General features: G+C 47.3%; 1 protein-coding gene and 1 long non-coding RNA gene across 3 annotated transcripts in view; one reads left to right on the top strand and one right to left on the bottom strand.

Moving 5' to 3' along the window:
* The window catches only part of PHRF1 (PHD and ring finger domains 1), a 45,649-nt gene extending 43,876 nt beyond the window's left edge, over positions 1 to 1,773 (bottom strand). Inside the window, exon 1 of one of the 2 annotated variants that reach the window (XM_048854777.2) lies at positions 1,617 to 1,773. The gene's annotated coding sequence lies outside the window, so the exon portion shown is untranslated. The remainder of the gene's footprint in view (positions 1 to 1,616) is intronic. The other variant, XM_048854778.2, reaches the window with a different exon arrangement.
* Positions 1,774 to 19,111: 17,338 nt separating this feature from the next.
* Positions 19,112 to 23,496, top strand: LOC125638899 (uncharacterized). The gene is made up of 2 exons (XR_007357315.2): positions 19,112 to 19,285; positions 20,526 to 23,496. It is a non-coding gene; the product is annotated as an uncharacterized LOC125638899 (long non-coding RNA).
* Positions 23,497 to 24,576: the final 1,080 nt, after the last annotated feature.

Raw genomic sequence — 24,576 nt, 5'->3', positions numbered from 1 at the left:
TCATGCTATAATACTCATAAGAATTATAGCTATGTAACACTATTTGATTATCTCTCATATCAGATCAGAGATAACATTTAGCAACTTAAGTTGCAAGAATCATACTACAGTCAAAGAACTGAAGGCACTGAAAGCAAGGCACCAGTGCTATCTGCACAATGTTAAAATGAAATTAGATAACACAAGGTAATCTATATTTGGGGAAAATACATTCAAGTATTAGCACCACAGGGTCAAATTTTAAAAGTCTCCTTCCAAATCTACACACAATTTAAATGCTGTGAAAAGTTTATACATGTAGACATGTATACATGAAGGTTCCATGCAAGCCTCACCTATGCAGATAGCTGAGATGCCAACCAGCTGGAGTAATTCTAAATATTACAAAATAGTTTAAAACATGCGAAAAACTAAAGCTTTTTCCCATTGGCTGTTGATATCACACACACACACAATCCAATAAATGACGTGTGATCATATCAACAAAACTAGCTAGTTTTCTTATCTTTCTGTATGTTTCATATGATCAGTAAGAGGCACTGCAAACAGGGCAATTACTACACCCAACACCCCTGAGGCAAGCTATATTCACCTCAGTGTGTCTTTCACATCCAGTTTTATTGCTAAATTGTACTTCAGAGGACATTCGAAACACTGAGATCAAGCCACACAGTGCCCATATCAATGAAGTAAGCAGTTCTGTGATGGTCCGTACTTTACTAATGTTAACATTCTCTGCCTAAAGGCTTGATACTGCATTTACTACAATAAGATAGCTTTTTAAGTAATATTTTTAACGGTTTAGTAAGAGACACCCAGAAGTTACAGCTCTGAGCTTTAAAACCCTAGCCCATCTTGCTGGGTGGGTTTGACAGCAACCAGATCGTCAGCCTTTGATTTGACAGAACTGCAGTCCTGCCCCCTAAGTCACACGGAGAAAACGGCCCCTGCCACACATTCGTTTAGTAGAAAAACCGCTTCAGAGGGGTTAGCCGTGTTGGTCTGCATCAGCAAAAACAACGAGGAGTCCTTGTGGCACCTTAGAGACTAACACGCTTATGTGCCACAAGCGCCCCTCGCTGTTGTTGTTCTGTTTGTCTTGTTGTTTTGTTTTTTAAAAGAAAAAACAGCGTTTCTGAAATGTAACCTCCAGCACCTCGGTCGTGTTCTCAGAGGCCAGTGGCTACCGCTTATGTAAGCGGAGCTGGGGCTCCGCCACCCTGAGCTAGAGCGACCGCGGGGAGGGGGGGGACGCTGCGGAGCTGCCCGACGGTGGAGTCCCCTGCCCGCGCGGAGGCCGGCTGGCGGGTGCGGGGAAGCGATGTGGTCTGCGGCCAAGGACGACGAGCGGCCAGGACAAGCCCCCGCAGCCAGCGCGCGCCGAGCCCCCCCCCCCACTCCCCGCAGCCTGCGCGCGCCAGAGTCTCCCTCCCGAGCCCCGCGCGCGCGCTCCACCCTCCAGCAAGCCTCTCAGGGCGGGCTGCCCACCCGCGGGGCTCCCTGAAGGCGGGGCTCTGCCCGCGGGGAGCGGGGGACGCTCCGAGCGCTAAGCCGGCGGGGGGGGACTCCGAGCGCTAAGCCGGCGGGGCCCTCCGCTCCCAGCCTCCGCGACTCACCCCCGGAGAAGACCCAGCGCCGCCGTCGCGGCCTCGCTCAGCAAACGCGCCGCCGCTGCGCTGCCCGGCTGACAAGGAACGGGGGGGAGGGGAGGGGGGGGCAGACTAGGCCAGGACACTGAGTGGGGGGGACGCAACGGCGCTGGGATCCTCACCCGGAACCAGGCTCGTAGCACTTCCGGGTCACGCCGCGAGCGCCGCTTCCCCCACAGGGCGGGGACACAAGCTGCCGGGTTGAACCATCGAGTCTACGGCGGGGATGAAGGGGAGGAAGAGTGGGAAGTAGCGGACCGAACCATTGGGAGGCTGTAAGGAGGGGGAGGGTGTATCTCCACCCTGCCTGGGCTGTGCACAGCGGGGCTAGGGTGTAGTTTGCCTGTACAAATTTAGGGCAGCTCAGTAGCTGCTGAGGAGCATTCCCCCCTGCTAGGGGGAAGGGCTGGTTTCCCCGTAGCGCTGGCTGCCATGTGGGGGGCACACACACCAATCACCGGGCCCTGGCACCGGCCCCAGCAAATACTAGTGGGCAGGGGAGCCATATCACCCAGGTTTTGCTTGTCCCACTAGGAGCAAGACACCAACACCTCGAGGGCGCTGCCCCCATCCTCCGTACACCGCCCCCAGAGACCGCCCTGGGCATGCCGTGTGCCTCGCTGCCAGCATCGGGGTGGCGCATGCCAGGCAGGGATCTGCCATGGCCACAGGCCACATGAGCTGCAGCCTAGGGCATGCTGGGCCCACTGTCCACACCGTCATGGGTTCCAAGGCCAAATGGGACCAGTGTGACCTTGTCTACGCTACAAAATTAAGTCAACCTAAGTTAGGTCAATATACAACCACCACAACAATTATTGCAGTTTTTCGTGTCCACACTACCCTCCTCAGCAGGAGAACTTGCACTGATTGGGGACGTGGGGGGGCCTCACAGCTGGATCCCCCTCCACCCTGCTTGCACAGGGCTGACAACTTGGCCCACCAGCCTTGAGGCAGAGGGGCACCACCTATGAGCCCACGCAGGGCTGACAGCCAACAGGTGAAGTAAGTAACATGTACATTGTGATCTTAACTACATCGACCCAAGCACTACGCCTCTCACGGAGGTGGAGCAGGTCGGTGCAGAGGGTGACTTACATCAGCGGTAGCAATGTTGTAGCGTACATGCTTACAGAGTTAGGTTGGTGTAAGCTGCCTTACATCGACCTAACTCTGTCGTGTAGTAGACAAGACCTGTGATCATCTCATCTGACCTCCTGTGTAACAGGCCATAGCACTTCCACAACATTATTCTGAGAGCATATCTTTTAGGAAAAACATCCAATCTTGATTTTAAAATGGTCAGTGATGGAGAATCCACCACCACCTTTGGTAAGTTGTTCCAATGGTTAATTACTCTTACCATTAAAAATTTACACCCTATGTCCAGTGTGAATTTGTCTCACTTCAACTTCCAGCCATTGGATCATATTATACCTTTCTCTGCTAGATTGAAAAGCCCATTATTAAATATTTGTTCCCCATGTAGATACTTACAAATATTTTGCCCTCCCCTGCTCTAGGATGTTTCCTTCTAGTTGGATATCTCTCCCGTTTACCTTTTCTTTCTTTACTCAGGGATATATTTACAGGCTACAGGCCTGGGACACCAGCAATTAAAGGGCAACACCCACCAACCAAAAAGAATTTACCCATATTATTAAAAAAATCACCTTAACTTGACTTTTGTATAACTGTTGTTCAGACTAGATTTAATGGTCCCTTCTGGTCTTAAAATCTATGATCTCCCATATTACACAGGCCATAGAATTTCACCCAGTTACCCCAGTTTTGAGCCCAGTCACTTGTGTTTGATTAAAGCATATTTTCCAGAAGGGTATTCAGTCTTTATCCAGGGATGAAGAATCCATCCTTCCCTTGGTAGTTTGTTCCAATGCCTAATCACTGTCACTTAAGAAAAAATGTGCCTTATTTCTCATTTGAATTTCTTTGGCTTCCCCTGCCAGCCACTGGTTCTTGTTATGCTTTTTTATTATTTATTATTATTATTATTATTTTTGTTGCTAGATTAAAGAGTCCTTTTTTTTTTAATTCCCTATGAAGGTACTTATGCACTGTACACTCAACTCACCTATCCATCTTCTTTTCAGTAAAAGACTGAGCTCTTTAAGACTCTTACTATGCCATTTTCTCCAGCCCTCAATCAGTTTTGTAGCTCTTTTCTGTATCCTCTCCAGTTTTTCAACATCTTTTTTAAAATATGGACACCAAAACTTTATGCCACATTGCTATATTAGTCTCACCAATACTGTATACAGAGATAAAGTCATCTCTCTACTCTTACTCACCCTTTTATACATCCAAGGATCACATTCGCCCTTTTTGCCACAGCTTCAAGCTGGGAGCTCACATTAAGTTGCTTCAGAGTAGCAGCCGTGTTAGTCTGTATTCACAAAAAGAAAAGGAGTACTAGTGGCACCTTAGAGACTAACCAATTTATTTGAGCATAAGCGTTCGTGAGCTACAGCTCACTTCATCAGATGCATTAGCTCACGAAAGCTTATGCTCAAATAAATTGATTAGTCTCTAAGGTTCCACTAGTATTCCTTTTCTTTTTATTAAGTTGCTTGTCCATTATGACCCATAAAACCTTTTCAGAGTTACTGCTTTCCAGGATACAGTCCCCCATTCTGAAGGTATGGCCTGCTTTCCTTGTGCCTAGACTATGACCTTTTATTTGGCTGTATTAAAACACATTTTGTTTGAATGGGCCCAGGTTATCCAGCGATCCAAATCACGCTGTATGACTGCTGTGTCCTCATCACTGTTTACCACTCTGCCAATCTCTGTGTCAACCACACATTTTTTCAGCAGTGATTTTATAAATATTTCCAGATTGTTGATGAAAATATTGAACAACATCAGGACTAGAACCAACCCCTGAAAACCCTAGTCAAGTTAAAGAGTCTGAGGCAGTCTTCGGTTATCTTGACCTCCTACCTCAGTTGAAACCTACAAATTGCCCTATCACTAGGATTTTGCCTCCAACGACATAACTCAGGATAAGAACAAGCCTTTTTTCCTGGTGAAGACAAGACCACAGAGGTTGGTGGAGTTCAGATACTTAAGTTATTGGAGATAAGAAAAAAATTACATATTTTAGCTATTTATCTATTTATTCACTGTCCAGTAATTCAGATAGGTCAAGAGATTTTTCCTCAACCTGTCAAAATCATCGTCGTCAGACTCTGGGCTACCCCAAGCATAGAAAGTTTGAACTCCAAACTTTTTCAGAATGTTATGAGCATGTGAAAATGGGAGGAAGGCTTTAAAATGAACATCTTGACATAACTACAGAGATTGCAAACTAGGAGGCATCTAAGATGAAATACTGGCTCTGTTGGAGTCAATGGCAAAATGTGCATTATCTTCTTATTGCCAGGATTTCAGCCCCTGGAATTTTTTTTACCTAAGGAAGAGGATTGTAGAGTTGCCTAATTTTGTGATTTTATCACAATTCTTGTGATACATGGTATTTTTCTAAAAGCCCAGCTGCTGGAATCTATAGAGCCTGAGAAAATCTTAAGAAGTTAATTGAATGTACTCTAAATGCTTAGAAACCAGAAGGCAAAAAAACCCCAAACCCCGCTCAAAATTTAAAAAAAAAAATACTCTTGTGATTTTTTAGCCAATTTCATGATTTTTGTGGGTGTGACTAATGATTTTTGAATGCCTGGGATTGGCAGTACTGGGAATGACAGAGGGACTATGGTGAAAAAGCAAGTTAGGATGGTGAAAAGAACAAGAATGAGAAGCAGACTGCTGCATATAAATGTTTGGGGCCTGGTTTTATAGGGGTACTACTGAGCACCCACAACTCCTACTGAAGTCAACTGAAGGTGCAAGGACTCAGCACTTCTGAAGTTTTTCAAAGGGCTCAGCGGACAGCTGTTCCCGTAGTGACATTATGGCCAGATTTTCAAAACAGTGGCACATCCAACGTTCTGAGCTCATGCAAGTCTAGCCCTGATTGTGGCGGGTGCTGAGATCGTTTGAAAACTCTGGCCTTAGCACGTTCTAAAAATTCACGTTTGAGGGTACGATAAAGGAAACAATAAACTAGCTCCACCACTAGAGGTTGCTCCTATACTCATTAAGAACAGCACACCCTCCTATCTGACTAGCCCGCTGACGATGTATGTTATCAGCAGTGTAGCTGTAGCTCTGGCGGTCCCGGGATATTAGAGACAAGCGGGGCGAGGTAATATCTTTTATTGGACCAACTTCTGCCGGTGGGAGAGAGACACGCTTTCACGTCACACAGAGCTCTTCCTCAGGTCTGGGAAAGGTATCCCAGCCTCACAGGACAGGGCATTTTGTTCCATGGGGCGGTGGGTATAATAGACCAGGGAAGGCTAAGCGCTGCCGTCGCCATGGTGGCCCCGCCCCTTCCCCGAGGCCCCCACCACCTGCTGCTACTGCCTGCCATGTCTCCTCCAGTCCACACCCCACCCTGCTGCTTGCCGCGTCCCTCCTCCTCGGGGACAGGGGTGTGAGGAGGGACGCGGAGAGCCAGTGGGAGTGAGGCGGCTCGGCTGGGCGCTGGGGCCAGCGGCTGGGCCAGTGGCTTGGCTGGGGGGGTGGGGCCTTCAGGGGCGACTGGGCCCAGTGCTCAGGGGGCTGGCCTGGGGCTCGGGGGGCCAGCGGCTCGGCCAGGGGAGGGCCTTCAGGGGTGGGGGAACTGGCGGTGGTGGGTCTGGCCCAGCACTCACGGGGGCGGTGGGGTGGCAGCTCTGCCCACTGTGGCTGGGATAGGTGGGCCAGGGCTGCTCCGGTCCTGGGGAGGCCCCTCAGGGCTTCTCCTGTTACAGGGGGTGGTGGGAAAAGCAGGGCCGACGAGCTAGCCTCCCCAAAGCAGGGGTTGACCCGCCACCCATGTTTTGTTCCAGCTTGCCTTTTGCTGCGACACCAGGAGTACCTTTCCCAGACCCGAAGAAGAGCTCTGTGTGGCTCGAAAGCTTGTCTCTCTCACCCACCAAAGTTGGTCCAGTAAAAGATATTACCTCATCCACCTTGTCTCTCGTATCACAGTTAATAGAAGGGAGAAACCTCGTACTATTAATGCTCAGAGCCAGAGGAGAGAACGCAGCTGTTTCCATGCAGCCAGAGAATAGAAACTAGGCAGGACGAAAAGATCTGCTGATGACCACTCACCTACTGGCTGCATGCACATCTGAGAGAACCTAGGCAGTGCTCAGCTGACCTGTGCTTCGCTGCACTTACGCATCCCTGAGACCTTCAACTCCAAAGCAGCGATGAAGGACATAAAAGGATGCTGCAAAAATATGGTTTTAACAACACACTGGAAACCTGTGACCAATACACAGAGTGGGAGTTCATCCCCACCTGATGAGAGTTCACCTGAATAATAGAAAAGAGCAAAACTCAAAGGCTGGTAAGCAGTCTGTCTGCTGACACAGACACCTCAAGGTGCTTACTTTAATGGGGGTTGCCACACTAGTCCTGATTCTGCTTTATCAGGGTTTCCCCCGACCCTGCGAGCTGGGGAATGGGGGCACAGAAAAAGATGACACAACAAGGTAACCTTGCATTCCTCCAATCCCCCAGCTACCTCCCACCTAGTCGCTTCTTCATAGTACTCCAGCACCCACCCATCATGCCACTAATGGTACATTCTCCACTGCATTAACTGGTGGAGGGAAGAACTCTACTGGGATTTATGGAGGGATAGCTTCCCTCCTGAACTGGGCCAGTTCAGCTACAAACAAGAGCAATCCTCTTCCCCCTCTAAAAACATGGGAGGGAATGCAAAGAAAATACAATGATAACGGAGACTAAATAGTAATATCATAGGTGCTGACTCTGTGGGTGCTCCCAGTGCCTCCCACCTGCCGTCGGCCCCACTGGTCAGTGCCGCCTCCCAGCACCTCCCGCCCGCCACGGATCAGCTGTTTAGCAGCTTGCAGGAGGTGCTGGGAGGGAGGCGGAAGAGCGAGGGTGGGGTGCACTCAAGGGAGGGGGCAGAATGGGGCAGGAAGAGACAGGGCAGGGGCTTGGGGGAAAGGGTGGAGTGGAGCAGGGGTCGAGCACTCTTCGGGAAAGGACAAAGTCAGCACCTGTGAGTAATATCACACTTCTTGCCTCCTCCAGGCCCAGATTCAATGCAGGCAGTGACTCAGGGAAAGGCTGGTGACCCTTTACCATGACATCTGCTTTGATGGTGTGAGTGTCTGGCCTCTGCCTCACATGATGCATAGTTCAGAGCCCCATGTAGGACAGAACATTTCAAAGCAGTTATTGGAGCAACTAAACAAATATATAGCAGATGCAAACATACATGTGATACCTTATCATAAACATTAGGCATTGTGGGATAAGAGCTACAGTTGCAGTGTGATTCTCTAGTGTAGATGGGGCTTGCATGGGGCTGCAGACCCTTTGCCTAAGGTCGAGATTCACAAAGGTATTTAGGATCCTAACTTGCATTGAAATCAATGGAAGTTAAGAGCCTGTATACCTCTGTGGAGCTGGGCCTAAGATCCCAAGATGGCTGTTGCACTGTCAATGTACTAACAGTTGACCATAGAAGGGAGAAGAATTGGCAACAGGATATAGAGCTTCTGGGTCACCAGCTTAACTCCAGGCTGGAAGTTTTTACCATCTGATGGTTGATGTGCAGTGTGAAAGGAGTTTGGTGGTGCCCCAAGCCTTGATTCAAAGCCCACTGAAAAGACTCCATTGGCTTTGGAGAATTTTAGATCAGGCCCCCAGCTGGTCCATCATGCCTGCAAGGTGTCAATACTGCAAAATCCTCTCTTGTGTAGTGCCAGCCTTTTCAGCAGTTGCACCAGGAAGGCCAAACAGAATTTCCCTCTGATTCCCTAGAAGTGATCCTCTCCCACCTCAACTTGGACTCTCATGGTTTGTTCAGTGGATAAGCAGAGGACTTCATCTTTCTCTAACCCCATAAAGACATGTAACCTCCATCCTGCACACCAAAAAAACCTGACTATGGTTTGGTGAATCTCATTTTGAAAGGAAAACGCTGGTATTTCTATGTATAGATGAAAGACTTGGAAGGAACGTGTGCCATCTAGTCAGACCCCTGGCAACAAGGAGTTCACCATCAGCCTATCAGATCTCACTCAGAACACCTCTGAATTTGCTGTAACTCCCTTGTCAGACATCCTGTTTCTCTCTCTACTTGGGATTTGAGTTGATCTCCCACACCCCCATCATTATCTCTTATTTACTAATGAAAGTGGCCAGTAGCAGCATTCCTATTTTCTAGCAGATGCACAGAGACACAAAACCAGCAGGGTAGCAGCTTTGCTTAATTTCTGTTTGTACTGTAGGCTGTGTTATCAGATGCCGTTTTAAACAGCAGGCTCTTTCTTTATTTACAGGACTGACGCCCACTATCTACAGAACTAAGTAAATGAAACAAGAGTGAATCACATCACAGGGGTGTGGATCTATATTGGTTTCTTTATAGTTTTATCACTTTATCTATACCCTACCCTCTTTCTCATTCTCCCTTGATTTTCCTGTCCCAGGAGCTGAGGTGTTTGAGTCAATTGCTAACCATGCTCCTTCCACCATCAGATTGTTTTGCTAGAGAGTTTTTTTAACCTAGTTAGCAAGAATGGGCAGGTGAGGATTATGCACTGTGACATATCAGCCAAAAATATTTGCTGAGGTTATCCTGATAAAAATTGTACAAAAAGTCATAGGAGTTGGGGGTTCTGGCTTCATTGTAATGGGTCCTCTGAGACATGTTACAGAAGGGAAAGCTGAAATTAACATAAAATAACTCACTGGAAATAAAATTAATAAATACACAATATAATATATTAGAATATTTAAAGATTTTTATATATCTTTTTTAAGTAATCAGGTTAGTTCCTGGTTGAAAATTTGAGATTTCCCTCTCAAATCTGCACAGCTGATCTCAACCTCAAATGTTTGGATCACCTGCTGGGGAAATCACACAAGAAGGGAGAAAATAATTTTTCCTGTATTATTTCATCCTCTACAGTCTTCTATAGGTCTTTAAATCTTGACAGTCCATTGGAAAGGGGAACTGAACCCACATTACTCATGAGTCAGTCAAGAAAACTGCCCTATCTATTTATGAAAAAAGGAAGCAAAATAAAGCATTGGATCTGTGAAATCTGTAGAGCAATTACATACAGGTGCACGCATACAACCAAGAAACAGGCATGTTCCAGGGCCAGCACCGGGCTGGCACCTTGTCAGAAGTTGAAGAAAGAGAGAAACAGAATTCCCTTCCCTGATGATCCCAAAGGTAGCTAAGTGAATGTGTCAGTGTATTCTGTTATTTTCTCACTGGTCTGAGAGAGAGATGAAGAGAGAGGGGGGTAGAGGGCTGCCTTAAAGCAACAGCCACTAACCACTGTATACTTTAAAAGAAAAACAAGCCCTTCATTTTGAAAATATTAGTTAAACACTGTTAGGATACAATATGGAATTGCACAGTTTTGATACCATACAGCATTTGTGGCCCGCTGAGAGAATCATTCTTATTATAGGGAACAGGAAAAGTCCAATCCTGGTCTCTTTTCACTAACAGAGCAAACAAAATAATTTTGTTCCTCTTTGTTTATGCCAGTTCTGTACCAGTTTCACCTCGGCAATGACCCTAGCAAGGAGAGAGGCCATGCTGATTCCTATCCTACAGTATACCAGAGGAGGACATCTTCCATCATCCCAAAATGTGATCATCTTTAAAAATAAATTCCATCTTTTGCAAATTCTTGGTTTCAATGTGTTTTGAAACTGAGCTGGAGACAAAGGGCCAAATTCTCCATTTGGGTTAGCAAGTACTACTCCATTGAAGTACAGGGAGGTACTCCCATGAATGTCCCAGGGCCCTGGTCTACACTAGGACTTTAGGTCGAATTTAGCAGCGTTAAATCGATGTAAACCTGCACCCGTCCACACAATGAAGCCCTTTATTTCGACTTAAAGGGCTCTTAAAATCGATTTCCTTACTCCACCCCTGACAAGTGGATTAGCGCTTAAATCGACGTTGCCGGCTCGAATTTGGGGTACTGTGGACACAATTCGATGGTATTGGCCTCCGGGAGCTATCCCAGAGTGCTCCATTATGACCGCTCTGGACAGCACTCTCAACTCAGATGCACTGGCCAGGTAGACAGGAAAAGAACCGCGAACTTTTGAATCTCATTTCCTGTTTGGCCAGTGTGGAAAGCTGCAGGTGACCATGCAGAGCTCATCAGCACAGGTGACCATGATGGAGTCCCAGAATCGCAAAAGAGCTCCAGCATGGACCGAACGGGAGGTACGGGATCTGATCGCTGTTTGGGGAGAGGAATCCGTGCCATCAGAACTCCGTTCCAGTTTTCGAAATGCCAAAACATTTGTCAAAATCTCCCAGGGCATGAAGGACAGAGGCCATAACAGGGACCCGAAGCAGTGCCGCGTGAAACTGAAGGAGCTGAGGCAAGCCTACCAGAAAACCAGAGAGGCGAACAGCCGCTCTGGGTCAGAGCCCCAAACATGCCGCTTCTATGATGAGCTGCATGCCATTTTAGGGGGTTCAGCCACCACTACCCCAGCCGTGTTGTTTGACTCCTTCAATGGAGATGGAGGCAATACGGAAGCAGGTTTTGGGGACGAAGAAGATGATGAGGAGGAGGAGGTTGTAGATAGCTCACAGCAAGCAAGCGGAGAAACCGGTTTTCCCGACAGCCAGGAACTGTTTCTCACCCTAGACCTGGAGCCAGTACCCCCCGAACCCACCCAAGGCTGCCTCCTGGACCCAGCAGGCGGAGAAGGGACCTCTGGTGAGTGTACCTTTTAAAATACTATACATGGTTTAAAAGCAAGCATGTGAAAGGATTACTTTGCCCTGGCATTTGCGGTTCTCCTAGATGTAGTCCTAAAGCCTTTGCAAAAGGTTTCTGGGGAGGGCAGCCTTATTGCGTCCTTCATGGTAGGACACTTTACCACTCCAGGCCAGTAACACGTACTCGGGAATCATTGGAGAACAAAGCATTGCAGTGTATGTTTGCTGGCATTCAAACAACATCCGTTCTTTATCTCTCTGTGTTATCCTCAGGAGAGTGAGATATAATTCATGGTCACCTGGTTGAAATAGAGTGCTTTTCTTCAGGGGACACTCAGAGGAGCCCATTCCTGCTGGGCTGTTTGCCTGTGGCTAAACAGAAATGTTCCCTGCTGTTAGCCACAGGGAGGGGGGAAGGTTGAGGGGGTAGTCACGCGGTGGGAGGAGGCAAAATGCGACCTTGTAACGAAAGCACATGTGCTATGTATGTAATGTTAACAGCAAGGTTTACCCTGAAAGAGTGTAGCCACTGTTTTATAAAATGTGTCTTTTTAAATACCGCTGTCCCTTTTTTTTTCTCCACCAGCTGCATGTGTTTCAATGATCACAGGATCTTCTCCTTCCCAGAGGCTAGTGAAGCTTAGAAAGAAAAAAAAATGCACTCGCGATGAAATGTTCTCCCAGCTCATGCTGTCCTCCCACACTGACAGAGCACAGACGAATGCGTGGAGGCAAATAATGTCAGAGTGCAGGAAAGCACAAAATGACCGGGAGGAGAGGTGGCGGGCTGAAGAGAGTAAGTGGTGGGCTGAAGAGAGTAAGTGGCGGGCTGAAGACAGGGCTGAAGCTCAAATGTGGCGGCAGCGTGATGAGAGGAGGCAGGATTCAATGCTGAGGCTGCTGCAGGACCAAACCAGTATGCTCCAGTGTATGGTTGAGCTGCAGCAAAGGCAGCTGGAGCACAGACTGCCACTGCAGCCCCTCTGTAACCAACCGCCCTCCTCCCCAAGTTCCATAGCCTCCACACCCAGACGCCCAAGAATGCGGTGGGGGGGCCTCCGGCCAACCAGCCACTCCACCACAGAGGATTGCCCAAAAAAAAGAAGGCTGTCATTCAATAAATTTTAAAGTTGTAAACTTTTAAAGTGCTGTGCTTAAAGTGCTGTGTGGCATTTTCCTTCCCTCCTCCACCACCCCTCCTGGGCTACCTTGGTAGTCATCCCCCTATTTGTGTGATGAATGAATAAAGAATGCATGAATGTGAAGCAACAATGACTTTATTGCCTCTGCAAGCAGTGATTGAAGGGAGGAGGGGCGGGTGGTTAGCTTACAGGGAAGTAGAGTGAACCAAGGGGCGGGGGGTTTCATCAAGGAGAAACAAACAGAACTTTCACACCGTAGCCTGGCCAGTCATGAAACTGGTTTTCAAAGCTTCTCTGATGTGTACCGCGCCCTCCTGTGCTCTTCTAACCGCCCTGGTGTCTGGCTGCGCGTAACCAGCAGCCAGGCGATTTGCCTCAACCTCCCACCCCGCCATAAATGTCTCCCCCTTACTCTCACAGATATTGTGGAGCACACAGCAAGCAGTAATAACAGTGGGAATATTGGTTTCGCTGAGGTCTAAGCGAGTCAGTAAACTGCGCCAGCGCGCCTTTAAACGTCCAAATGCACATTCTACCACCATTCTGCACTTGCTCAGCCTGTAGTTGAACAGCTCCTGACTACTGTCCAGGCTGCCTGTGTACGGCTTCATGAGCCATGGCATTAAGGGGTAGGCTGGGTCCCCAAGGATACATATAGGCATTTCAACATCCCCAACAGTTATTTTCTGGTCTGGGAATAAAGTCCCTTCCTGCAGCTGTTGAAACAGACCAGAGTTCCTGAAGATGCGAGCATCATGCACCTTTCCCGGCCATCCCATGTTGATGTTGGTGAAACGTCCCTTGTGATCCACCAGAGCTTGCAGCACTATCGAAAAGTACCCCTTGCGGTTTATGTACTCGGCGGCTTGGTGCTCCGGTGCCAAGATAGGGATATGGGTTCCGTCTATAGCCCCACCACAGTTAGGGAATCCAATTGCAGCAAAGCCATCCACTATGACCTGCACATTTCCCAGGGTCACTACAGCACTAGAGCTGTTTGCTCATTGAGACACTGCTTCTTTCCATATTGCTGTGTGGTGTGTTGGTTTCAGCCCCTGCTTTACACTATATGTTTTCAATATGAGGCACAGAGATTTAGCTATGTGCAACACTTACTGTATTAACAGTGGGAATCATGCAGCTAAGCCACCCAGAGCTGCTTTGAAAACACACTCTAGATCTCCTTTGCTTTTCACCTAAGGCTTGCATCCAGATTTAATAGGATTTCATTAGCACAAGGGGGCCTCCATCCCTGATTTGGGCCCAGGGGCACTGCTGCAGTATAAAGTAATAAATAAATAAATAATAACAACAGTTTGTAAGGATAACGTTTTACATGAGAAAACTTTAGATCTCTCATAGCACAAAGGGAATGAAGTGTGTCTTGGAAGTTAAACTAACATCGGTGTCAGATTTCAGAGTAGCAGCCGTGTTAGTCTGTATCCGCAAAAAGAAAAGGAGGACTTGTGGCACCTTCGAGACTAACAAATTTATTTGAGCAAAAGCTTTCGTGAGCTACAGCTCACTTCATTGGATGCATCTACTAGTCCATCTTGACTCACGGAAAAGGTTGAAGCACTTGTGAAATGTAGCCGGTGGATGAAAAGTATTGCAGAAAGAGGGAAGGATCTAGTAACTCCAACACCGAAGTTGTTAACCATAGTCAGAACTTAAGTCATGAGTAGGGAACACAGCAGAGGAATTGATCAAGTTGGCTTTCACATGGTTCTCCTCAGTTCCTCTTCTACTGTGTTTACAAGATCACCCAGGCTAGACAAATCATTGCTTTTGCCTTCATTTCTGAATGCATATATGGATCAGGATTAGATTCTCCAGTCTGGTTCACAGCAGCACAAAGTGGCCTTAAAGCCACTTTGAGAAAGGGCCAATGGACAATTGTCCCTGCCCAAGGGAGCTCTGCCCACGGAAAGCTGTAGGACTGTTCCAGGTTCAAGGTGTGGGGCACAGAGAGCGTAGGGAGAAGGGCTCTTACACTGGGGCTGCGCAGCTGTGGATCAGGAAACAGCAGCCAGCCTTCTAGGTTCCCTTTCCACTGTGCTCAAGCAGAACTCAGGCAGGATGGAGAATCAACAAACTCAGTGTACAAAAACAGGGCCAAAGGTAACCCTGGTGCAAGCAAGTGGCACTCCCATTAACTTCTAAGGAGATTGCACCTGCTTATATAAGTTGAATTTATCCCCCTTTGTTAAGCATCCAAAAAGAATCTTAGGTCAACCAGTTACCATGGAATCATGTGATGCATCTTCCAAAATGAGGCCAAAAACAAATGGCCAGAAAGAGCCAAGTTTGTGTCCTGCAAAGTAACTGCGTAGGGCACCATATCAGTCCCTGCTTTGTGGGTCCACTCTGTGGCCTCCCAAGTCAGAGCCAGCACACCAAAGGGCCACCAGTGAGCACATGCTCTTCAGCCATCTCTGTTCCTTTAAAGTACTATTAATCCTGCAGATTCCCTTATAGTGTGCTGCACTCCGTGGCATTCATCCCCATGGTCAGGCATAGGCCAGGTTAATAGTATCAGCTGTGTTTTCAGCATACTGCTGCAGAGAGGAGGACAAATGGACAGGTGCCAGTCCCCCATAAGATGCTGCTAAATGAAACTGAGGAGGGAAACTGAGTTCCCCAATGACCCCACAGTGTCTTGCTTTAGCTGTCAAAGCCCTCCTGATCCTCCTGATGACGAGTGCCTTCCTTGACCCCAGTATTCCGTATTCCATTCTGACTAGATTGATGTATTTGTAAGATGGGCAGAGCCTCGGGCAGACGCCTCAGATCCATACAGCTGACTGCTCCCAAGGCCCAGAGATTGCCATTATCTGCATTGTCACACAGAAGTACACGCCCCTCATCCTACCCCCCAAACTGCCCACACAGTGGAGAGTCATGGCATAGATGTCACTGCTGTTAATAAAATCACTAGAAATGACATAGGTGGTGTCATGATGCTTACTTACTCCGTAATATAGTAACACCCTGTCAAATAGAAAGCTCTGATGACAGTATTTCTGTATAATGTCTCTGTAAACAAAAGCTAACTCTTGTACGGACTGTTTCAGTTCTGATGTTTGCATGGCAAGGATTTGTAAACTTGTTGAAGCCTCCAAAATAAATAAAGAGTTAAAAAAAAAAGAAAATGTCTTTGCTAGTTGGAGTGCTGGGTGGGCACCTTTCTTTCAGAGGTACATGAACTGGCTAGCACCAGTTCTCTGTATTACAGCATGTGATATCTTTAGTGTTACAGAATGAGGAATTCAGAGTAGCAGCCGTGTTAGTCTGTAGCCACAAAAAGAAAAGGAGGACTTGTGGCACCTTAGAGACTAACAAATTTATTTGAGCATAAGCTTTCGTGAGCTACAGCTCACTTCATCAGAGCTGTAGCTCACGAAAGCTTATGCTCAAATAAATTTGTTAGTCTCTAAGGTGCCCCAAGTCCTCCTTTTCTTTTTGCAGAGTGAGGAAGTGGACTTTGGCTTCTGTCTAAAAACCACCTATTGTCTTCACCCTGTGGATTTGAACCTACTCCAAGCTCTCCTCTCCACTGTGTGTCACGCACAGCTAGGCACTGTGATAATTAGAACGGCAGCTACATTCTCCTCAGAAACCCCATCCTGGCGAGTTCACATCGTGGCTGTAACATTTATCTCTGGAGCAAAAATTAGCAAAGACAGCCTAGTTGGGATGGTGTAGTGAGCTAAATGTCCAAGTTTGAAATTCTGAGAGTCCCCGGTTCACCTCTCAGCAGTGTTGTCTCAGCCCTTCATCTTTCCAGTGAAAATAAACTTGGATCTGTGCAGATTCCTATGTAAAAGCCTTTAACCTGCAACCTAACCACATGCCGGTCTATAAAGATCCATGGCATTCTTCGTAAGAAAAAGAGCTTGTCCGAGGACACTAAAACCACCTGTCTCTTCCCCTTACTGTTGTGTTGTGTGCTGATTAGTGGAGGATAGTTTGATCATAATTTGTGTGTTGCTGTGAATGTTCTTGGCACTCCCTGGCAACCTGTGTGAGCTGATCCCCTGTAGTGATTGATTTACTAGATGATACCTGCTTGCCAGCAGCTAATGGAGTTCCTCAAGAGGTAGAAGATGCTGAAGCTTTTGTTTTCAAATCTTGTTGATGACCTCTGCGGGGGGATCTTTACATTTTCCGCAAAATTCTCAGTGAAGTCAATGGACCTGATTCTGATCTCACAGTGCTTTTACACCCATATAACTTTGTTGACTTACATGGCATTACTCTGCATATACGCCAGTGTAAATGAGAGCTGAATCAGGGCCCAAGGGAATTTTGCTTGAGTAAGGAATGCTGAATAGGACACTACATATAAAATATAACCATGGACATTAAAAAAAATAATTAAAAAAAGCTATAGCTGATTCTAAGCCAAACAAGGGTGATAATATATATAGACATTTATGAGACTTAATCATGTTTTTATAATTCAAAAACTTCTCTGAAGTTTGGGTGGGTGGCCATTTTCCTACATTTAATTAATTTCTCACCAGCTTCGGCAGGGATTGCCCAAACTTTGCCCAGCTGAAGGCAGCACTGGCAACTTTACAAGACTCTAATGGTCAAACCAAATTTGCATAAAATGGAACAGAGCCTCCCTCATTAGTACTACAGAAAGGTGGTCTGCAGAGTGCAAGACCCAGCATACCATGCTTCATCTTGATCCTGAAGACCACCACTTAGCTTTGCCAGCTATCCCAAAAACTCCAGGTTCAGGTTGGTTGTTGTGATTGCACCTCTGACAGAATGCTGAAGCTGCATGCCAGAGTCTACCACTGACTCATTGTGTAACCTCAACTAAGGTACTATTTGGGGCTTAGTTCATCTATCCATAAAAATAACTCTGGTATAATATAATTTATTTCATAAGGGTGTTGTTAGGCTTACCTAACTCTTGTAAAGCACTCTTGAGATTCTCAAGTGAAAGATACTATGTAAGTGAAAAGTGCTACAATTGCTCAGAGGACAGCATCAAAACCCCAAAGATTACAGAGAATGTATCTGACCCTTCCAAACCTTCAAAGGATTGTCTTATAATTTGCCCATCATATTTTGGGGGAAAATGCTAACTTCTTTGGCCACACTAAAACCTTGACAATCACCCCAACCCCCTGCAATGTGTCATTTGTGCTCTTCAATAGAATCATACAGACACAATTATACGTACTGTACAATTTCCCCATCACGCTTTGTTGAGCATCACCAATATGCTTAGTGGTAGGAGCATAGATACTGTACTGCAAACACCAGCCATGCAGGCTCCAAGGATTTTTACAATCTAGTGGACAGTCCATATAGCATAGTCACAAACATTTATCAGATGACCAGGGACTTGAAACTCCCCTCATCAAGTGTTGTTATAGGATTACTTTGGAAGATTATTGTATTGCATATTATCATATTGTACAAATTCTTCATGCCCTCTTCATATATCATCTGCACCAGTTCTCCCCCCACTCCCATGTCTGCACTAGTTCTGCAAAGCCCATTGTGTGCAATGGAGTATTGGTACAATGCATATAATGAGCTCGGGGGCGCAATGCAAATAATCTACACCGTATCTATTCTCCGTGCAGATTACTACGCATTGCACTTTAAAGAAGATTCCATACGATGTGCTTTGGGAAGGACTGGTACTGTGGAAATCGGATCCACTATCTTGCACTGTAAAAATCTCTCCCTTCCCCGCCTCCTCTCCAGAGGACAGGTGGCGGAGGCGATTGCACGTTACTTTTAATCATTAGCGCTCAACAGCCCCCAGGCACAGGCAGACACGCACTCTGCGCAGACGGGCAGAAGGCTACAGCCCGGCAATGGGATGTGCAGCTCAGGGCGAGCGCTTCGCCTTGCGACGCTGCAGCCAGCAGGGAAACTTGCACGCGCAGCGGCAGGAGTAGTGGCGCGCGGCGGGGCAGCCACAGCCAGCACCGCGCGCCACCAGGGTCTTGTCCTGCTGCTGCTTCTGTGCTTGCTACGTGCACATTGACACTGTCCTCATGGCAAAGCCCAAACGGACCGTACCACTGCGCATCCCCTGCGAAGGGGGGGGTGTTGGGATGGGAGCAACCACCACATCAATGGGTGCCGTCCTTCTCCCCCTACTGGGCGCTTTCCTGGTAGCCAGCCCCTGGCTGGGGACGTCTATTACGGGCAGCTCGGGGTCGGATGCGGGTGGGGACGTGAGAGACGGTTCCACAGGTACAAATGGTTCCGCCCTAAAATAAGGACGTGCAGAACCGAACGCGCCCGCACCCCGCGCTGTAACTGGCAGGGGAGGGGAAAAGAGCGCGGGCCGAGCCCGTTGTACAGCGGGGGCGCCCGCTGATTGGAGGGCGCGGCGGGGGGCGGGGCCCCCGGGCTTCCGGGCGCACTCCCCATTGGCCGGCGGGGGCAGCGCGTCACAATGGGTGATTTGCATGAAGCGGGTTGAGCGGGGGAAAGAGGGAGAAGGCGGGTTGCACGGCAGCGGCATGGGCAGGGCGAGGGAGAGAAGTTGCAGGCGGCTCCTGCCGGGGCTGGCTGGGCAGGACGCGGGGTGCCCGAGGCCAGGGGGCGCCTAGCGGGGCAGGGTCCCGGGGCAGCGCCGCGGACGGGACGAGCCCCGGGGGGAGGCAGAGACAGGAGTTGCCAGCGCCTCCGAAGTTGAGGTGAGCGAGGGGCTGGGAAATGGGGGTACGGCCAGGGCTGGGGTGCGCGGTTATTTGGGGGTGCACCCAACCCCCCTCCCCCAAGAGGGGTAACCAGAGGCGGTGACTCCTGGCTTCCCTCCCGCCGGGGAACGTGCGCTGCCGGAGAAGGGAGCAAAGAGCTAGAAATCCGGGCTTCCCTGGCAAACCCAGCCCCCGCCTCCTGCCCGGCTGTGCAGGACTCTTCCCCAGTGCCAGCTCTCCCGTTCCTCCACCCGGGCACCGGCCATGGGTCTCATCATGGCTTTGCAGTCCCCCGTCCCAAACCATGGACCGTGTGTGCAAAGTCGTCCGTCCCCCCCCCCCCCCCCCCGCCGGACTGTGTCTCTCTCCAAATTCCCCGGGCAGAGTCAGAGGCACTTTCAGTTTTGCAATGGGAATGTTAGGGGTGAGGCTCTTCGAAACCTAATGTCAAGCGTTGAAGCGCCATTGTCATTGCGGCTCAAATAAGCGGCACCTTGCACTCCCTTCTCCCCCCCCCCCCATCCACCCCAAAAGAAAATCATCAATTTAAACAAAATGCCAAACTTGGCTTTCAAAAAGGAAAAAAGTTCATAATTTAGCAAGACCTGGCAAATAATCAGTAAAAGTATCTGAGCAGTTGGTGTTTTTAAAGGCATTTAAAAAAAATGCATAGGAAACCTTGGAGATTAAAGTGTTCAATTTAGACAAGGGGGTGCTTAAGGTGGATTTTGCTGTGATAACTGCTGACTGCATTGTGTCATCCTCTGAAGACTTGTGCTGTCCCCTGTTGACAACAGGATACTACTCTGGGTGGACCTGATGTAGTAGGGTATTTTACATCATTTAAATTTTTTTATTGGATTGTAAACTCTGGGGCAGGGACCACAGCTTGGTATGTGTCATACAGTGGGGGTCCTGATTAGCACTGGAGCTTCGAGCTGAAGTTACAAGATATGTGTTAAATAGCTAGAGAGAAAGGAACCAGTTCAGAGTTAACCTGACAGGGAACTGTGAGCTGTTACTGACACACTCAAAAGGAAATTAATCAAACCACCAGCCCTATTGCATGTTGTGACTGACTCAAGCACTGCATGAAAGCTTTCTAAGGACTGACTAGATTGCATGCCTTATGCCTAGGCTAGGGAAGGTCATAAATAAAGTACTCTCACGTCTCAATGCATAATGGTAGCTTGTCTCTTCCTGGCTGTTGATCTGATTTGTTTCTTCTGTGTTTCAGGTCAGTGTGCTGGGGTGGGAGGTTGTTGCTGGCTTCTTGGAAGCATGCATCCGTCTGCATTGGGTTAATCCTCCAGAAGCTGGTGAGCCACTGACTAACGCACATTGTGCTGTTAAAGACTCCACTGTGCGTGTGACAGCGGCTAACCTGCTTTTCGGACATCACTGTATACACGCCATCATCCTGCCCCATGAAGAGGCATTACTTGATCCTGGGGACTGCACCTAGCTTCCATCAACTTGGTAGGAGAGAGCTGTTCACATCCCGGCAGCAGCCCCTGACAAATTCACTGACCTGAACTATTGTGAAATCTTCAGAAAAGTTTGCTTGCAATTTGTTTCTTTCCTTTAAAACTCAAGCTGAGAGGGAGCACAGTACCTTTTCTTAAAATAAGTTCATTGATTGTACTATGTTTAATGAGTTCCCCTTGATACATGTGCCTTTCAGACACTGTGTGTTTTTGTTTTTTTTTAAATTAGCAACCTCTCAGTGGCAGAGCATTGAAAGACTTAATGCTTCTGGGCCATTCTGCTACAAGGACCCAGTGAAGTGTATACATTATGACGTGAACTAGGGCTTCTGTGACAGGAAACAGCTATAAAGTCTTCCTGGGAAGACCGCAAATGCGATAGCACATCTTCGAAAATGAGACCCTGCTTCCCTCCACCTCACCCATTCCTTCCAAAAAGCTAGTGACTTGGGGTTTTGTTTAAATCATGTTAGTTGGAGAAACTCTTCAGCCAGCCAGTGACATCTTGGTACCCAGTCAATGACTAATTGAACTCCTGCTGCCAAGGGTGTGTTAACAGAATAAACTATGCTTGGTATTGCCCTGGTGAGTCATTTTAAAGACTCTCTTAAATCTCTTTTAGAAGTAAAGCATAAACCAGTTTCACCTTCCAGTTTTTCTTAGCACCTTTGCAGTTTCTTGTAGCTGGCTGTGTCTTAAATGAAGGCTCTGCTCCTTTCCAAGCCAGTTTTCTCTCCTGATTTGATCCTGCAGTGAAGTCTTACTGATAAAACTCAAGTGACTCCATTCATTTCTCTAGCAACAGAATGTGATGTCACAAATGCAGAATCAGCACTTCATTGCTTGCGTCATGCGGAAAGCAAAGGCGATGAGAGGGAAGTTTCAGATATTTGTGGTTGCATTAAACAGCAACAGTAAAGAGGACAGAGGAAGTGACCAAGCAAATTGTGTTTGGTAAAGTTCTTTCAGTTTTGCTCCATTATGGAAACTCACTAGCTACAGAGTTTGCTCTTAGGGTGAGGTGTGGGGCTGTTTTACTTCTAGATGACTTCATGACTCCAAGCCAGGTTAGTAGCGACCAGATACTGCTTACTGATAGCTGTTTAGTGGCCTCTGTGAAATGATTTGGTGCTCTCCATTTCATTCCAGCCATCCCTTGGGGGAAACCTAGCATTTCATCCCATGGGGAGAAAAAAGAGAGGTTCTTTTAGTGGCCGAAAAGGCTCAGGTTTGTTTGTACGTAATTAGTAACACAAGAAAGTTTGAAGTCAGGTCTTTCTCATACAGCTACAAATCCGATAAAGCAAGAAACTGCTTTAAAAGAGAAAGTGTAAGTCTGTACCTTCCTGAGCAGCATATTCTTGCTAAGCATTTTTTCCCTCACATCCTGAAGTGGGCATGTTTGCTCTCCTGAGAGGAAGTCAACTCTTCTGTCCTCTGATCACGGTAACTAAGTCCAGCTGGCTGGGTCAGAAACACAGCTGTGTCCTCTTAGCCCAAATAACCTGGAAGGGAGGAGAGCAGTTTTGGCAGCTGCTGGTGGCTGCATCTACACAATAGCTGCCTGGCTCTCTTGTGATGTTAAAAATAGGATCAGGGTGTTTGTGGTTCCCCTACCCCCAAATACCCTGTCAAGAATCTGCAAATGCTCATAACCTCCCTCCCAAAGTTGGCTTGCTCAATAGAGAGGCTGAGAACTGACTGGGTCGCAGAGAATTAACAACCTTCTCCTAGGGCAGTTAAGAGGCTGGTCAGTGGAAGGGTAGAGCAGGGGACTCTTGTATTGTAGATATCTGTGATGCAACAAGTCTGCAGACAAACAGAGGATGTGAGTTTCTGAGGCCTTCTACTCTGATTGCTATTTATATTACCACCAGTCAGTGGCTTAGCTACACAAGTGATTCTACTCACAGAGCTGCACTGGTGGGACACAGCAGTAGGGAAACTTGAAAACCACTAGTGTAGACCAGGCCTGGTGCTTTTGCACCTTTCTCAGTTCAAACTAGGACAAAACTTGGCTATGGTATGGAAGCCTCCAGGGCTGGCTCCAGGCACCAGCATTCCAAGCAGGTGCTTGGGGAGGCAATCTGCAAGGGGCGGCCGTCCATGTGCCATTAGAGCATTTTCACGGCAGTGGCAGGAATTCGGCACGCTGCTCAGGAGAACAAAAAAGAGTAGAGCCAGCCCTGGAAGCCTCCACTTAATAAGTCTGCACTGAAACTTACAGCTATACAATGGGACAGTTCCATATTTCATGTGTGTACATAGTCTATAACATGCATTGTGCTGAAAAGGAGTCCCTTGGACTGGCCATGGGGAGGCTTTATAATGTCAAAATGTGGACTCCCTAGGCTGATACTTGCTGGGTGTGAGATCATCTTTGCAGACATGTTGATTTCAAATTCCTCTTAGGTGGTAGTTGCATTTCTACCTATGATATCGAAGTGTGACAATACCATACCTGAGAACCATATTTCCCCCCAAATTTACAATATTCTTGTACTGGTATCACATCCTGTGCAGCTCCAATAAGATAAGTGGGGAGTGTGAAGCAATAAACTCCCCTGCCCCCCCCTTGTCTATTCCCCATGGAGAATGGCGTGTTGCTGTTTTTTTGTTTTGTTTTTTTTTTAAAAAAAAATGCTTCTATGGTAAGAGTCTAGTGCCGTGATCAGACTAACCTGTTGTCACCTACAGTTCTCAATAAATACTACAATATCACTGTGTATACATTCATTATTACATTCATGACCCTGGGATGATGAAAGCTTAAGCAGATCCAGCTGTGAGGCATGATAGGCTGGCCCAAACAACTGAAAATGAAAATCCCTTCCTTTCAGTATCTCTGCTACATAATATTAAAGCCTCTGGGTTTTTTGCCTCTGCTTTCACTGCCTTGGCAGTAGTGGACTGTCCATTGGCTTGAGTAGGAAAGTGGAGTGGACTAGCTGTGCTGAAGAAGTGTGGTGTTTGGAGGTGTCTGTCTGTACTAGAACAAGCTGAAATGTTCACCTTACTTTCCTCTTCCAATAGCTCTGAGAAGAACCTCTCAGCTTTGAAGCATAAAAACCTTTGATGTAGGTGGGTTATAGTCACTCAGAAAGACAATTCTGCCCCCAGTTAAATGGTGTGTGCTTGTGTGTCATTTGCCTGGGGGGGCAGGGGTTTGTAGAATATAAAAACTTAGCAATTGTTAAGAAACAGATACTATAACCTGGAATTCACATTTACAACAGGAACGTTCAGGGCTAAATTAAAGCAAGGGCTTAAAAGCCGTTGGTGTACAGTCGGAGAAGTGAGTGTCTTGTAGTAGTGGAGGGTGCTGAAATGAAGCCTGTTTAGCAGAAAGATCCTTCAGATATTTTATATTTATTCTGCTTTGATTTCAAAGCCTTGCAAAGGAGGCTGGTAGACCAATAGAGTTCACCATTAGTGCTAGGAAATGCAAGCACCCTTGTGTGTTTGTAATGCACACGCCACTTGCAAATCACATGGTGTGTATTAGGTGCGTTTAGATCTGAATATCAATGAAGAGAAGCTAGTGTGTTAGGAATAAAAGAATAACAAAAAGTTAAAAGAGGGTCTGTGTTACTTTTACATAAGTGCAAGTAGGAGCTTATATAATACTTTTTAAAAAACACTGCTGTAAGGAGATTCCATTGGGAGAGAAACTTGCTCATCCATAAACCACTAAGAGAATCTCCCAGAGCCCTCCAGGACAGAGCAAGAACCAGTGGGGAAAAAAATCATAAAGCAAGGTAGAATCTATTTTGTCTCTGTTTACCATGGTAGGCAATTATC

The sequence above is a fragment of the Caretta caretta genome, chromosome 6 (assembly GCF_965140235.1).
Source record: "Caretta caretta isolate rCarCar2 chromosome 6, rCarCar1.hap1, whole genome shotgun sequence".
NCBI classification, from domain to species: Eukaryota; Metazoa; Chordata; order Testudines; family Cheloniidae; genus Caretta; species Caretta caretta.
This window is presented reverse-complemented; position numbering and strand designations above follow the sequence as displayed.